The sequence below is a fragment of the Malaclemys terrapin genome, chromosome 15 (genome assembly GCF_027887155.1).
Source record: "Malaclemys terrapin pileata isolate rMalTer1 chromosome 15, rMalTer1.hap1, whole genome shotgun sequence".
Classification (NCBI taxonomy): domain Eukaryota; kingdom Metazoa; phylum Chordata; order Testudines; family Emydidae; genus Malaclemys; species Malaclemys terrapin.
The window spans coordinates 30,042,106-30,057,659 of NC_071519.1; positions in this window are offsets into that span (position 1 = coordinate 30,042,106).

The following is a 15,554-nucleotide window of genomic DNA, read 5'->3' on the forward strand; positions in this document are numbered from 1 at the left end:
CTGGTAGATGCACAGACTCCTGCCTGCACCCAAACCTCTGTGCAGCACTTCAGTAAGGCAACGCTGGAGACCGAATGAGGAAGTTCAAACTCCCAATTTCATTGTTTCAGGCCAGAAGGCTCCATGGGTTCCCCTCGTTTGACCTCCCGTGTCACACAGGCCGTTGTTTTTCATCCAGATCCACCTATATTGAGCCCAAAGACTTTAGACAAAAGCATTTCAGCCCTCAGGAGACTAAACGGTGTGCCACATTGAGAGAATGGGAGAGACCCAGGCCCCAGCGATGGCAGGGAATTGATTAGGTGAGATATACCCAGATGCATGTATGATCCCCATGCCGCAGAGGAAGGTGAAGTCCCCGGTCCCCCCTGCCCAGGTCCCAGCCAATCTGACCTCAGGGAAAATTCCTTCCTAACCTCAGATCTGACTATGAGTGTGACCCTGAGCATGTGAGCAAGATCCACCAACCAGGCAGCTAGAAATGGGATTCTCTGTGCCACCTGAGGGTGTCCTGTCCGTCTCTACCTGTGGTCAAGCTCTGATGTTTCAGGCTGGCCAACTGGCCCCCCTCACCACATCCAGCCAATTGAGTACTTACTGGGGGGAAAAAGCTCCTTCCTGACCCCTGCAGGTGACTAGCTGAAGCCCTGAAGCATGATTTGATTATAGCCATTAATGCACAGCTGCTAGTGTACAATGAGGGCATGGCCCGTGATCTGGCCTAAGCTTTCCACCTCCCAACACAGATGAGTCCCAGGCAGCGATATTAGAGCTCCACAACCTGCCCCAGCCAGCTGATTTATGCAGCAGCTTGTTTGCAAAACAAGTAAATGATTCAGAGAAAATAAGGTGACCCCTCCCCCCCACACACACACAAAAGGACAAATGCCAAGGACAATGTGCAGGCAAAGCCCTCCATTGGGAGGGCATTCGGAAAGTCCTGATTAAGAGAACAGAAAAGGGGCAGGAAAGCCACCCGGAAACAACGAGGCAGAAGATGTGGTGGAGAGTTATGCACAAGTGAGCAATGCTGACCGATCCCAGCTTGGAGTGGACATTAATTCCTCGCCGAAGAGAGCTGGAGGCAGTGAGAGCCTGAGCAGCGAAAGGGATTCTCGGTCGGACCTACAGTTCCAGAGGGCTGTCACTGAAAAGGAAGCTGGCAGCTTTTAAAAGCATTTGAAATGGAGAGAGGCAGTTTGTAGGGACCAGACTGGGAACAGGGGGGTCCAGGTTCAATCTCCAACTCTGCCACAGCCTCTCTGAGTGACCCTGGGGCAAGTCACTTAGCCTCGTTGGGTCTCAGTTCCCCACCTGTAACATGGGGATGTTAATGCTCCTGTTCTCCCTTGCAAGCTCCTCAGGGTCAGGAAGGTCTCTTCCTGTGTCTACGTACTGTGCCCAGTGCAATGGGGCTAGTCCTTGCCTTTAGGTGCTAGCGTAATACAAACAAGTCATAGCTATGGTAATGGAGAATGGCATGAAGGAATCCCTGGGCTTGAAAATCTACTTGGAAATAGCAACTCAGGTAAGCAGTCCCCTTGCAGGATGGGCTGTGAAAATTGTGGGCTCATCCCTGCTTACCCTCTGCGACCCCTTCCTTTCCCAGTACCTTGAGGCACAAGAGCGGGTGTGAGTCCTAACAAGGACACAGTTTGAGGTGAACAGGAAACAACATGAAACGCAAACGATTTGGCAACAGAACAGTATGGAAAAGAACAGCCGAGGAAGGTGCTTGTCTGGATTTTGCAAGAACAGCTTCACCTTGGACCTGATTCCTTCAGGTTGGTTTCGTCTGACACAGCCACGTCAGAGCCACGCCCTGTCCTCTGGCCAATAGCAATGACTAACATATGAGGTCGGAGGAGCAGGTGAAGTTGGAAATAGATACAAAATCTGAGTCCTCTGCCCCAGGGTAGGAGATTCATTCCTAAAAGGGAAATACCCCTACAGCTCACGTCAGAGAACCACGGCAATGAGCACATGACGTAAGATGAGACTTAACAGCCATAAATCCAAGAACAGGCTGTGTCTGTGGATTTCTCGGGCCCTGCAATGCTGCTGGGAGTACAAGGTTTCCCAAGAGTATTCTTCACCCAGATTGTACAACAGAATCCGAGAGTCCTGTTAGTGAATCTGAACGGGGCGCCCCACCTTTCTGGAGCAGTCTCGGGGCCTGAGTCAGTGTAAATTACTCAATCTTCCCAACTATAGGTGCCGACTCCATGGGTGCTCTGGGGCTCAAACACCCACAGAAAAAAAAATAGTGCTTAGCACCTACCAGCCACATTGGTTCTGGCCCAGGGCTGGCTGCCAATCAAAAGAAAAGTCAGCACCTGTGCTCCTAACTCCTGCCTCTTCCACTGCTCCCTGGGACTCTTGTAGCAGTCGGTGACTCCCGCTGTGTAACAGGGGTGCAGGAATTTCCACCTGGGCCTTCCCCACGATTCCTTAGGTGAGGTAGGGGAAATGCAGGGAGAAAGGACAAGTGATGTGCCCACGGTCAGGAGGAGAATGCAGGCGGTGTTTGCCTCCCAATCCCATGCTCAGAGCATCCCCGCACCTCAACCCCCTGGGATGGTCCCAGATTCATCCCAAAGGAAAATGTAGCCTGTAGGAAACTGACCGTGTCACCTCACTGGCTAAGTCTATTGCTGATATAGTGTTAGCGCTTCCAGGCCTCTCTCGATCGCTGTGGCCTGTGGTTCCCAAAGGGAGCACTGCTGGTCTGGAGAATCCTGTGAAGAGCTGGGGCTACCTGCGAATTAATGGAGCCACCTGAAAAGATGGGGTGTATATTTGGGGACACGAATGCTAAGGGGGAGTAAAGGGAGCTGCTGGCGGGACCAGCCCCAAAGCCACAGGGAGGGGTCTCATTCTGGGTGAATTTCAGCAACTCTCAGCAGCAGACATTCCTCCAAACCATCCGCCAAAGAATACCAGCTCCGTTTCCTCTGTAGGGACAACAGGCCAGGGCCCCGCTCTGCACTGAGTCCAGGAGGGGAACTTTTAAAGAACACTTTAATGGCTTGCCTGAGCTTTTTGGAATTAAATGAAAACAGCAGCCATGGGATGTAAGCTGCAGGACCCTCTCTCCCCGGTGCCAACAGCAGGAGAGTGAGTCTTCCAAATTCCACCACAAACCACCTCTGTGTCCAACAGCCTCACGGCTCCGTGTCCCACATCTAAGAAGCATTTTCAAAATGAAGCTCAACCGCAGTTTGTCTCTGAAGAAGGGATCTGGGGAGGTTCCCCCCCGTGGGACATTGCCCCAGGCCACATTCCAGGTGTCTTTTCAATTTGGCTTCAGACATTTTAGATAAAGACTCTCATTAGTCTCTTACACCTCTTCTCTCTCTCTCTAAAACGTTTGGTTTCTCTACCCATCCCCTACTAATATTTTTTGGGGTAAAACTAAAGGATGGAGCTAAATTTTTGCAAACGTTTGAGCCATGGCAAAGCTTGCCCATTTTTAAGCAAACTCGTGCACCCCGCAACCCCCGTCTCTGGAAGAGGCAGAAGCTGCCTCTTGCATGTTGACGGAGCCCCTGGTGACTGCCCAAGTGGAGCAATGGGAATTGCACCTAATCATAAACAGACTCAGCGATGACTTCCTCAGACACCGGTTACACCCAACATGCACATAAAGTCAGAAGGGAGGGAGCAGCAGCCGGGACTGTCAGCACCCCCCCCAGCTAAACATGGCCCTGTATTGAGGAAACAGAGATGAGCCAGGATGACTTAGACTCCAATGCAATTTTTGTATTACTGCAGTTACACAAGGAAGATCCGAGCTCATGCCGGTGGTGTGCTTTGCTGGAGGCACAGAGAGAGGGGGAGGGTCAATGAGAGAAGCCTCCGCAGTGCCAGCCCCCACATGGAAACGGCTATAATGAAGGAGCCCTGGACTGCATTACACAGAGCAACTGGCCTTTGGGTCTGGCACGGTCTGGGTAGATGCCCTCCAGGCAGCATTGCTCAGGAAATCCTGCCCACATCTTCTCTTTGCACCCTCTCTGGCCTGGCTGGTTGATCCCTTAGTTGTCCTGTTTCTCTGGGAGGAGCCGCAACTGGATAGTGAAACAAGGATTAGAAGTGTGTTCCCACCTGCCACTGAGCTGTGGGGGTGTGTTCAGAACTCCTCGGTGTGGCCTGATGCCCCTTTCCCAACCCAAGACTAGTGCAGAACCCAGGGCCAGCTCCAGGGTTTTTGCCGCCCCAAGCAGCCCTCCCCCAAAAGCCGCAATCGCGATCTGCAGCACTTCGGCGGCAATTAGGCAGGAGGTCCTTCGCTCCGAGTGGGAGGGAGGGCCTGTCCGCCGAATTGCCGCCAAATAGCTGGACTTGCTGCCCCTCTCCGGAGTGGCCGCCCCAAACCCTGCTTGCTAAGCTGGTGCCTGGAGCGGCCCTGGCAGCACCCAGGGGACGAGCTGCTCCCAAGAAGACCCTGCCCCACTAACAAGCTGCGTGCAGAGTTATCTCCACCTCTGGATTTCCCAGGAGACCCAGAGCTCTTTGGGGCAGACACCGCCTGGATTTAAACAGGGTCACCCGGTGGGTGTTTAAATAAGACCCGTCAGGAACACCCTGCTGGGCACGACAGGGGTGAGTTTGTGCCCTCTCCGGTGCTACACAGATCATCCGCCCCTCCCAGTTCTTGGGTTTCCCCCTACCCTGAGCAGAATCGGATACTACTGGGGCTCTGACTCAGGGCTTTCCATCTCAGAGATGCTCCCTGTGATCCCTGGGGCACATAAAAGCAGGAGAAGAATGGAAACTGAAAGCACCACGCTCAGAAACCTTAACCTTCCCTCTACCCGGGTCCAAGCGGCAGGAGCTGGTCTCAGCTGGGCAGAGCCCTTTGCACTACTGCAGTTATTTCACAGAGAGGAAGTCCTTGTAAAGAGCTGCTTGCAGGGAATATCTACACTTGCCATTTAAAGCAGAAAAGGTCCCTTTTTTTGTGCAAAAACCATGAGAGCGTCTACACTTGCCAATGACTTTTTGCGGTGAAACTCAGACGTTTCACCACAAAAAGAAAACCACTTCCACGAGAGATGTACAGCTCTTACTGGTGATGCTTTTGCAGTGATGTGCAAGTGAAGACACCTTCTTCCTGTTTACAGAGCTTTTAGCCTCCGCAGGATATCTAGGGTGACCAGACGTCCCGATTATATAGGGACAATCCCGATTTTTGGGTCTTTTTCTTATAGAGGCTCCTACTACCTCCCACCCCATCCCGATTTTTCACACTTCCTTCCTGGTCACCCTAAGGATATCCCACAGTGTCTAGGTGATCACTCTGGCCAGCAGCTCTGCTGCTCTGACACCAGGTAAACAGACGTCCACCCCTCCCCCTGTAAAGTCCCAGGAACTTTGAAACTCCCCTTCCTGTTTTCATGGCAAGTGCTCACTTATCTGGCCAGGTGACAATGCCTGCTCCACGGAGCAAATACTGAGCTTCTGGAGTTGATCAGTGTTTGGGGAGAGGAGGCTGTTCAGGGACCCAGGATGCCCCGCGATCCCCCCTGCCCCCTTCCCACAAGACCTATCGTCAAAATGGAAAGAGCTGCACTGTGGGATCGCTGCCCTCAGTGCGCTCATCGGCGATGGAAGTGCTGCAAATGTGACAAGATCTGATGCCTATGGAAGTAAGTGAGAACACAAACCAGCGCTTTTCTTTCACCAGTTCCCTATCACTGGTGAAACTGACAGTGCAAAAACTCTGCAAGTGTAGACATGGCTTCAGTATCACACACCCCCAGCCCTCTAACGGGCTGGGCCAGGCTGAATTCGGCTTTTTTTTCTGTTTGCACCTCTGATGCTATGGAGGCGCAGGGCAAATTCCACATGTAATGGGACTCGGTCATGCAGGGCAATGTGCCGCCCCTGCAGAGTAACATGATACTCTTTGGCAGTACTGCAGGGGCTGCAAATCACGAGTCAGACCCCCGGTCCGATCATGAGATTAGCTCAAAAATCATGAGGTTTAATACAGTGAGGAGTTCTTATTGGCCACCTGGTTTCTGAACATTAAGGGTGCACTTGGGTCACATTTTCAGGCTTCTCTCAGTAACCAGGAAAGACAGAAACTTTTAATTTTTTTTTAAATGAAAGCTGAGATTCTCCCCTAATCCCAGGACTCCAGGAGCTGGAGCTTTAAAAAAAATACCACCCCAAATCCTGAGGGCTGATGATACTGCAATTGCCCTGATGTCAGGCTGCATCCATGCACCTGCCTACCTGTTCTGCAGGGCGCCAAAAATAAGGGACAAAAATAGCCCTAGCATGTTAAGAGCTGAAGCACAGGAGTCACATTCCTAATACATGCCACTGAGAGATGACTGATTAGTAACCTCAGCTCATGCACAGGCTGGGGCAGAGGTGGGACTTGTCTTGCCCCGGGGCAAAGGAGTCACCTCACGCATCAGAGCAGGAGAGCAGTGATGGCATTCCAGAGAGAAGAAATGAGTCCCCTGCCCCATGTTCCCCTGGTGCAACAGAGCCCAGGTTCAGAGCAGGCCGCACAGAGCATCTCTGGGCCTTTGCCTGACGGGGTTTTCACGCTGTTTAATACCGTCGGAAGCTTCCCATCGGAACCTCCCGGGGAACAGCAGTAAATGCATGTGGGCAAGCCCAGGTTTTGGGGATTCTGGAGGGAGGGGGTGAGTGGAAAGAGACTTCAGCTTTAAGCGGTTCGGGGCAGAGGCTTTGGTGAAAGGTGGGGAGATGGGCAGTGGAGGGTAGAGATCCTGCCCCATCTCTAGCCATAAAAAAGGTCCTGGATCCCGCCAGCCCTAGCCCGGGTGGGGAGGAATCTGGCTTTCAGCCTTGGCTGTGAAATGCTCTCAGGCCCCAGGGTGTTTCACATGATAACAGCTAGGTGTGGACTGAGATCCGATCCCAGCTTGGCACCGGCTGCCAAGTGCCATCGGAGCGAGGCTGCCTCCAGCCCGGCTGCCATGTGCAGCAGGCCACCCCCACTCCGCGGCATCACCCCCAAGAAGGGGCTGGGCGCTCTGCCTTGCCCTCAGGGTGTGAGGAGAGGCAGCCCTGCTTGTGCATGAGATAGGAGATCTGCGGTGTGTGTGGGACGACCCCCACGAAGGAGGGACTCAGGGCCCATGGCTGCCTTGATTTGTTTGCTCTGAGGGAAGTAACTGCTGTCTCCCTGCAGTGTTTGCTAAACCCTGGGCACTGCCTTAGCGGATATTTACCCACTAGAAACATTGTGTTCCCAGAGCTGCGATCCTGCCAGTTACATGCCTCTTGAGGGGAGGTTACTTATTTATGGGGGGGCTCCGCCACGCCGGAGGGCTTCTGATGGAGTTCGCAGCGATAAATAGGGAATAGATTACCCCCTGCCACCCATGCTTGGCCTAACCACTACGATCTCCTGCTGAGGGGTGCATTTCCCTCACAGAGCCCATCTCCTGCCACTCATGGCCCCCGTGTATCTGCTGCCTGCCACGTTCTGTGCTGGGTCTCCCTCCTCTGAGAGCCACATCCTGGCAGCCTGGCAAGGGCTCTCTAGGCCTCACTGGCGCTTCTCCTCCCTGCACTGTTTTCTCCTCCTGGTTTCTCTGGTGGATCAAATTGCCCTTGCCCAGTTGGCAGTTTCCTGAGTTAATCCTGCAGGTATTTAGGCTTCCTGAGAGTGGATCGGCCAGTTTCTTCTCCCCCAGGGGCCGCTGCCTTACTTTCTCCTTTGCTGACCTGTAGCTGCATTAGCCTGGTAGCTTTTGCAGCAGCTCCTTCTGCTTCCTTATCTCTGGGTTTCTCTGTACACATTTTACAATAGTCACTATTGTTCCCAGGCTGGGGATGGGCTTTCTTCGGGTGTGTCCAGGCAGCATCTGCACTGGGGGGCTGGGGCCTGTGATACAGGGCTTGCGTGGGCTCATGGAGCCGCACATCAGCACTGTGCCCGACCTGAACTAGCCAGATCATTAGTCCTGGAGCTTGGGCTTCTCGGGTAGCATCTCAGTCTGAAGCCAACAGGATTTAGCCACGGTAGGAGTTGTGTTACTAGAGCTCACAGTCCCCTACCAGACCAGCTATCCCTACTCTCTTCCAACCACTGGCCGAGCTGGTTAGCCATTTTCCCTCGCCGTTCTCTGATGAGATACCTGACATACACCAATGATAGTTTTTCATCCTCTGGATGGACGACCTAAACTCCCTCACAGATTTCATCACAACTTAACAACCACCACCCATCTATCAGACTCTCTCTAGAACACTCCCACACCAGCATCAACTTCCTGGCTACCAGGATCAGCTTTAACAATGGAAGCGGCAGACAACTATATACCAGAAACCCACGGAGCACCACACCGATCTCCACAGATCTCGTAACCACCCCAAACACACCAGAAAATCTGTTTTCTACCGGCCAGGCCCTCAGACACCGCAGAATATGCTGCAAGGAGAAAGTCCGGGATACACACTTAAAACCGCCTTCACCAAACAGGGACACTCCACCAGAAAAATAGATTACATCATGGAATGGGTCACCCAAATACCCCGAGCGAACTGCTTCAATAGAGAAATAAACCCCCTTGTTACCTACCATCCCACACTGGAAACCATACAGGGTATATTAAACAGTTACAGCCCAGACTCGATGGGGACCACATCCTGAAATAAATCTTTCCCGAACCCCCTCTTCTGGGCTTCAAACCACCCTCCAATCTCACCATCAGAAGCAAGGTCCCCACAGACCAGGACCCACCAACTCAAAGCGGCACCAGACGCTGCCAGAACAAACAGATGCAAAACCTGCAGACATATCCCCACTGCTACAGTGATCAATACCTCCCACAACACACCTTTCAAGATCCATGAATCTGATACATGCTTTTCACAACATGTGGGGGTACCTCATCCAGTGCACGAAATGGGAGTGAAACCAGACAATCACTACCCTCTCGAATGATCTCACATAGAAAAAGGATACACACACAAAAACACCCTATCACTTGTGGGTGAACACGTCTCACAAAACAATCATTCCATACCTGACCTCTCAGTCCTCATCCTCAACGGAAACCTGCACAACACCTTCAAAAGCTGAGCCTGGGAGCTTAAATTCATAAAAATCATGGTCTCAACAGAGACACTGGATTTATGGCTCATTATAACAATCTGTAGCCCACTCATCCCCCTTTTTGTCCCATGGCTGGAGAGGTGTGAATGGGCCACTTGTAGATACAGACTAACAGGGCTACCCCCTGATACTTTTCACCTTGAATGGATCCTTAGAATGTGTGCTAACTACATGCTAAACAATCTGTTCCAATTCCACCTTGTATTAGCTGTGCATACCTTCCCCAGATCTGAAGATGACTGTGTAGTAGCTGGAAAGCTTGTTTCTTTTACGGACAGAAGTTGGTCCAATAGAAGATATTACCTCACCCACCTTGTCTTTCTAATATCTTGGGACCACATGGTTACAAGAACAGTGCAAACAGCCATTCTCCCTGGCTGTTTAGCCAGCAAGCACCCTGTTCTCTTTCAGAAAGCTTTTCCAGTTTAACACTGAGGAAGCTAATCCAGGCCACCAGGACAATCATGTCTCTCCATTACAGCCTTCTCTCCCTTGCTGCCATGACGACTTGGATGTTCCAGGAACTGCAACCACTTTTCTACTCTGAAGAAGTGAGGTTCTTACCCACGAAAGCTTATGCTCCCAGTACTTCTGTTAGTCTTAAAGGTGCCACAGGACCCTCTGTTGCTTTTTACAGATTCAGACGAACATGGCTACCTCTCTGATACTTGACACTTTTCTACTGTTCAGGCTAGGAAAGCAGTTGCCCGGATGCTGACAGAAGCTTGCTGCACCCAGGGGAACTCTCCTGCCAGGTTTCAGAGTAGCAGCCGTGCATCCGAAGAAGTGGGCTGTAGCCCACGAAAGCTTATGCGCAAATAAATTTGTTAAGTCTCTAAGGTGCCACAAGTACTCCTGTTCTCCTGCCAGGGTAGGTTTGCCAGTATGCTCAGTTGCCTGCCACACACCTGGGGGGTGAAGCCAGCCAGGCTGCAGAAGTGCCACCCCCAATCCCAGGGTGCACGGACACGTAGCATGGTCAGACGCTGCCTAGCCGTCAGTGACGTGAGAGGTCCCTGTTTAGGGCCCACCGCCCGGGAGGGCTGATGGTGTCAGGGAGTGCCTGAGCAGCAGGGGCAGATGGATGCAGGGAGGGTGGACATGGTTTTGTAAGCACTCCAGGGCAAGGGGAGAGGAGATGAGGGAGTTGGGGGAGTGCTGACAGGCCAGGGGCAGGATCTGGGAATATTGGATAGTTTGCCACAAGGAGTCAGAGTCTCATTAAACTCAGTGACCCCAATTCTCAACCTGGGACAGTCTGGCTTCCTCCTCCTCCTCCCCTGATTTAGCAAAATGAGGGTGTTGCAAGCACCCAACACCTGTTTGTGACCCTAAGGTCCTGCTCTGTGCCCTTGCTTTCCCATCCCCACATATACCCCCGGAGGCTAGAATTTCCTAAAGTCACTGAGCAGAGTGGATTTGGCATTAATCATTTCCAGCAAAGCCAGCAGCAGCTTCTGCCATCACCTCCCTTTGTTTTCACAATAAAGGTGCTTTGTTATTGGTTATTTATCATACAGACACACCCAGGGGTAAATTCCTCATTGCTCACCTGCATTAGAAAGGCCACTGGCCAACCCAAAGGTGTCCTCCTGCAGTGCTTGGGGATGTGCAAAGGTGGGTGGGTGGAATCTGGTTCTAATGAGGTAGCTCTGCTCCTATCTCCTCATGTAAGTACTCTCACACTTCTTATCAACCTATCTGTACTGGGCTATCTTGATTATCACTTCAAAAGTTTTTTTTCTCTTACTTAATCGGCCTCTCAGAGTTGGCAAGACAACTCCCACCTGTTCATGCTCTCTGTATGCGTGTGTATATATATCTCCTCAATATATGTTCCATTCTATGCATCCGAAGAAGTGGGCTGTAGTCCACGAAAGCTTATGCTCTAATAAATTTGTTAGTCTCTAAGGTGCCACAAGTACTCCTGTTCTTTTTTCAAATAAATTTGTTAGTCTCCAAGGTACCACAAGTACTCCTGTTCTTTCTCCACTCCCTAGTGTCTCCCAAAGGAAAGCCATGAGACGGGCTCATCACCCCCTCTCTGAATCCCTCCTGCTCCACCATGTCCACTTCAAGCTTCTCATCCTTGTGTCAGCTATTATGTCACCCCTGCTTCCTCAGCTCCCCCAGTGTGCCCGCCTCGCCCACCACTTCATCAGCTTCTCATACCAACGTCTGTCTCTTTCACAGGAACCGCTCTACCTGAACCCATCCTTAAGTCCACGACTCTCCCCCCGGCCCACCTCTGTTGGGATCCCTAGAGGAAACCAGCCAGTCAGTGATGGCTCAGGAGGCAGATGGGGAGAGCTGACTCCTGCTTGACACAGTAACAGCAATATTGGCAACTTACACAATGTGCATTATTTCCTTCCCCAAAACAACCTGAGAGAACAAGGCTAACAGAGAGCGATGGGCTTTCCTTATACAACCCCTGGGAGCCTGGTGGCTTTCATTGCTCTTCTTTTAGCTACTGTGTTTTTATAGCAGGGGTAGGCAACCTTTCAGAAGTGGTGTGCCGAGTCTTCACTTATTCACATAATTTAAGGTTTCGCGTACCAGTAATACATTTTAACGTTTTTAGAAGGTCTCTTTCTATAAGTCTATAATATATAACTAAACTATTGTTGTATGTAAAGTAAATAAGGTTTTTAAAATGTTTAAGAAGCTTCTTTTAAAATTAAATTAAAATGCAGAGCCCTCCGGACTGGTGGCCAGGACCTGGGCAGTGTGAGTTCCACTGAAAATCAGCTCGCGTGCCGCCTTCGGCATGCGTGCCATAGGTTGCCTACCCCTGTTTTATAGGGTTGACTACAGACTGCTCCTGGGCATGAGAGTGAGAAGAAAGGGCAGCACCCAGTTTACCTTCTCTATCCCACTTGCTGTCACAATGCCCCTCTCAGCTAAGGCCCAGCATTTTCAGTCGCAAACAAAAACCCCTCCAGGCCTCTCGCAGTTCTGACCCCGGACTTGGGCCCCCCTCTATGTCTGCTGGACCCCTCTGGAGATTACGTGAGCACCATATCAAGGTGGGAGCACCCCACTGATTTCTCCAGGAGAACATTCTCAGGATTGTTCTCCACCTTGGTCCTTATGTGCCCCGCAACTTATCTTTTAAAAAAGAAATCTCAGAAACAACAGTGTAGATGGATTTCATTTGCCTTCTACAATGGGTCGCTGGAGCTAGTCCGTGTGATGTGCAGCCCACAGCTGGTACACCCTGCCCGTGGGGAAGGCGGTTGGCATGGGTGAGACGCTGCCCAAAGGGTGGAGGGGACGCAAGCTGGATCTCCCCAATCTGGGAGCGGAGCAGTGGGTGCTTTGCAGCTGCTCCTGTTACAGCAGTGAACCAGTGTTTCCTTTTCCCTTTATTAGTGTTTATCTAAGGGTATTTTTATACATGGGTGCTACCCGAGTCTCACATAGAACATGCATCATTGTATTTGCATAGGGCTGGGCATCACGGTGTGGCATCCAAGGCCAGCAGCTGAAATGAGTTCAAAGTCATGGGTTCAATGCTTCCCGTGCCAGTAGTTGAATAGCCTGGTGACCAAGCAGCGTGCAGGAGGGAACTGCAGGGTGCAGCACAGCAGGCATGGTTGGGGGCACTGGGCAGGGCCGGCTCTAACTTTTTTGCCGCCTCAGGCAAAAAAGAAGAGCGCCGCCCCCCTTTAACACCCCCCCTCCAGTGCCGCGCTGCGCCGCCGAAACCCCCGCCCCACCCCCCAGCGCCGGGCCGGGCCACGCCAGGCCGCCCAACCCCCCCCCACAATGCCAGGCCGGGCCGCCCAAATCCCCGGAGCGCCGGGCCGCCCAAACCCCCGCCCCTTCTGAGGTGCCGCCCCAAGCCCGTGCTTGGTCAGCTGGTACCTAGAGCCGGCCCTGGCACTGGGGCAAGCAACCACCTCTTGGGCAACACCGATTATTCAGTTGGTGTGAGAGGCTCATGGGCGCAGAGGGGAATGATCTGGGGAAAGGCTGCAGGAGACGGGCAGGCCCTGCCCAGGAGATGGCAGCAGCAACCCACCAGCCAGCACTTGGGCTCCTTGCCACAATCAGTCCAGCTGATTTCTGCTGCAACAGACACTGGGGTGGGGAGGAACTGGGGGCAGACAGTAGGGTGACCAGACAGCAAATGTGAAAAATCAGGACAGGGATGTGTGTGTGTGTGTGTGTGTGTGGGGGGGAGTAATAGAAGCCTATATAAGCAAAAGACCCCAAAAATCAGGACTGTCCCTATAAAATCGGGACATCTGGTCACTCTAGCAGACAGGAGCCTTCCACCCTCCTGTCTTCCCCACCCAGGAGCCACTCAGTGCTCCAGCGGGGCCCAAGCCAAAGGCAAGCGATCCAAGGGCAGATGCTGATGGATCTGTGCGCCATGAAGCTGCCAAGGCTGTGCAGGGAGGGAGAGGACAGGGGGCTGCAGCCCTGCATGGGCAGTGACTGCCCCCCAGGCTGGAAAGAGCCTGGATTGTAACAATCCCCCCACTCCCAGTCCTGCTGGGGAGGCAGAACCCAGCCACGCTGCAAACAGCAATTCCAGCCATACAACGCCCCGCTGCCAAGTGCTGCAGCTCCTTTGGGGAGGGGTTTGTGGCTCTGTTCCATGTGCTCATCCCTCTCTTCTCCATGCCAGCGGGTGCAGGGCTACCTTGATATGGTGATTGCAAATGGAAGCCTGGGGTCCTGCTCCCCATCACTAGCTGCACTGCATTCCTGCTGCCAGGCCCCCCTGCCATGGCTGACTGGCCCTGCAGGCACGTGAGACCGGCCCTGTCCCAGCAAGCTGCACAAGTGTTATCCCAGCCCTCAATCCCACACAGCCCCCAGTAACCTTCTGGCATTAGCCCTGGGGTTCCCCCGTGACCGCAGGGGATGATCTGGGGGCTCGGTACAAGGCTTGAATTCTGTTATGAAATTGGTGTATCATGGAAAGTCTGTGTGTGTCCAGACTCAGCTGGAGGAACGAAGCTCTATAGTCAGTGTGCAACTGGGGAGAGGAGGGGGTGCTGGGGGGCAGGTCTCTGGGGTGAGCTCAGTGAGCTGGACCCCACTAACAAACTCTCCAGGGGAGACAGACGCTGCTAGGAGGCTCCCAAGGGCTTTTCATGGAAAGCACGGCTGGGGCGAGCGAGCCAAGGGGGAGAACTGCGTGGGCAGAGAGGAAATGAGGACGGTACCGGGGGACAGGAGTCCTGAGAATGACTCCAGCACATGGCCCCCCGCTGCACACCCTGGCCCAGGCTCTGGTCAGGGGACTAGCCGCTGTGCACGGGTCAGCCTGCAGTGCTCTCACCAGAGCTGGACTGGGAAAGGCCCTTGCATTGCTCGGCCGTACACTGAGGATCAGTGGCGCTCGTGCCTGCAGCCAAACCCTGCTTGGGGACTGCACGCTGACCGGCCTTGCAGTGATTCGACTCTTAAAGTCCCAGCCCTCACAGCAGGAATGCCCTTAGAACATTGCTCTACCTTTCTTGGGGCTCACCCTGTCCCCTCTTTGAGGCAGAGACATGAGATGCTTTCACAGGGTCAGCCTGGTCCCTCCCCAGCCCCACTGCGGGACCCATCCCTTGTCTCTAGGGCCCTTATTTGTTCCCCAGTCCCTCAGCCTCACAGATCTCAGTATCAGAACATTTTCTCCCTCCATTTTCCTCCCCTTTAGTCTCCCCAAACAATGAGCACTATACTCACAGCCAGGGGACCTGCTTAGATCCTAACAGCCAGCACTGTACCGCTCCCGCTGCTTTCTATTTATGCTTACCTGCTGCCCAAATTAATTAGCACACCTGCCCGGCTCTGGCCTCTGAGCTCAGCAGCCATTAACCCTTGAAGCCCATCAGCCAGGGTCTACTTCTTTAACCATTCTGGGCCTGGCTAAAATTTACAAGCAATAAAATCCGCCCAGAGCCTCCCACTTCCCCCGTCAGGGAAGCCCCATGTGCCTGGCCTTGAATTCCACCCCTTCATGCCTTCCGCAGGGAGTGAAGGGGATTCTTCTAGGAGTCAGCCAGGGCCAGTCCCAGTCCCAGGGGTTGGATGCAGCTGATCCTTGTGTGCGGAGCTTCTGCCAGAGCCCCCCCCCCCCCCCCCCGAGAATCCCACCTCCTTGTTAACTCTGTTGTGAGAGAAAGACAAGTGTTTCTCCCCACCCAGCGCCTCTCTCAGCTGTTGGTAAGGATGCTCTAGCCAGCACAGCCCTCCATGGGCGACTCTGGGGGCAGTGGTGGTGGAGTGTTTGGATGAGCCAGCCCCTAGTTGCTCGGCCCTGGAATTTGCAAACACTGACATATCTTTGTACCAGGATCCGGTCCCAATAATCTCTGAAGGCTGGGAGTATCCGTCTTCCTCTTTTGCAGAATCTGGAAACGCCCGTTGCAAAGGGCAGCAGCTGGGCTGCAGACCAGGCCGTCCTCTGCCAAGAGGCAAAGCAGTGCCAGGGAGT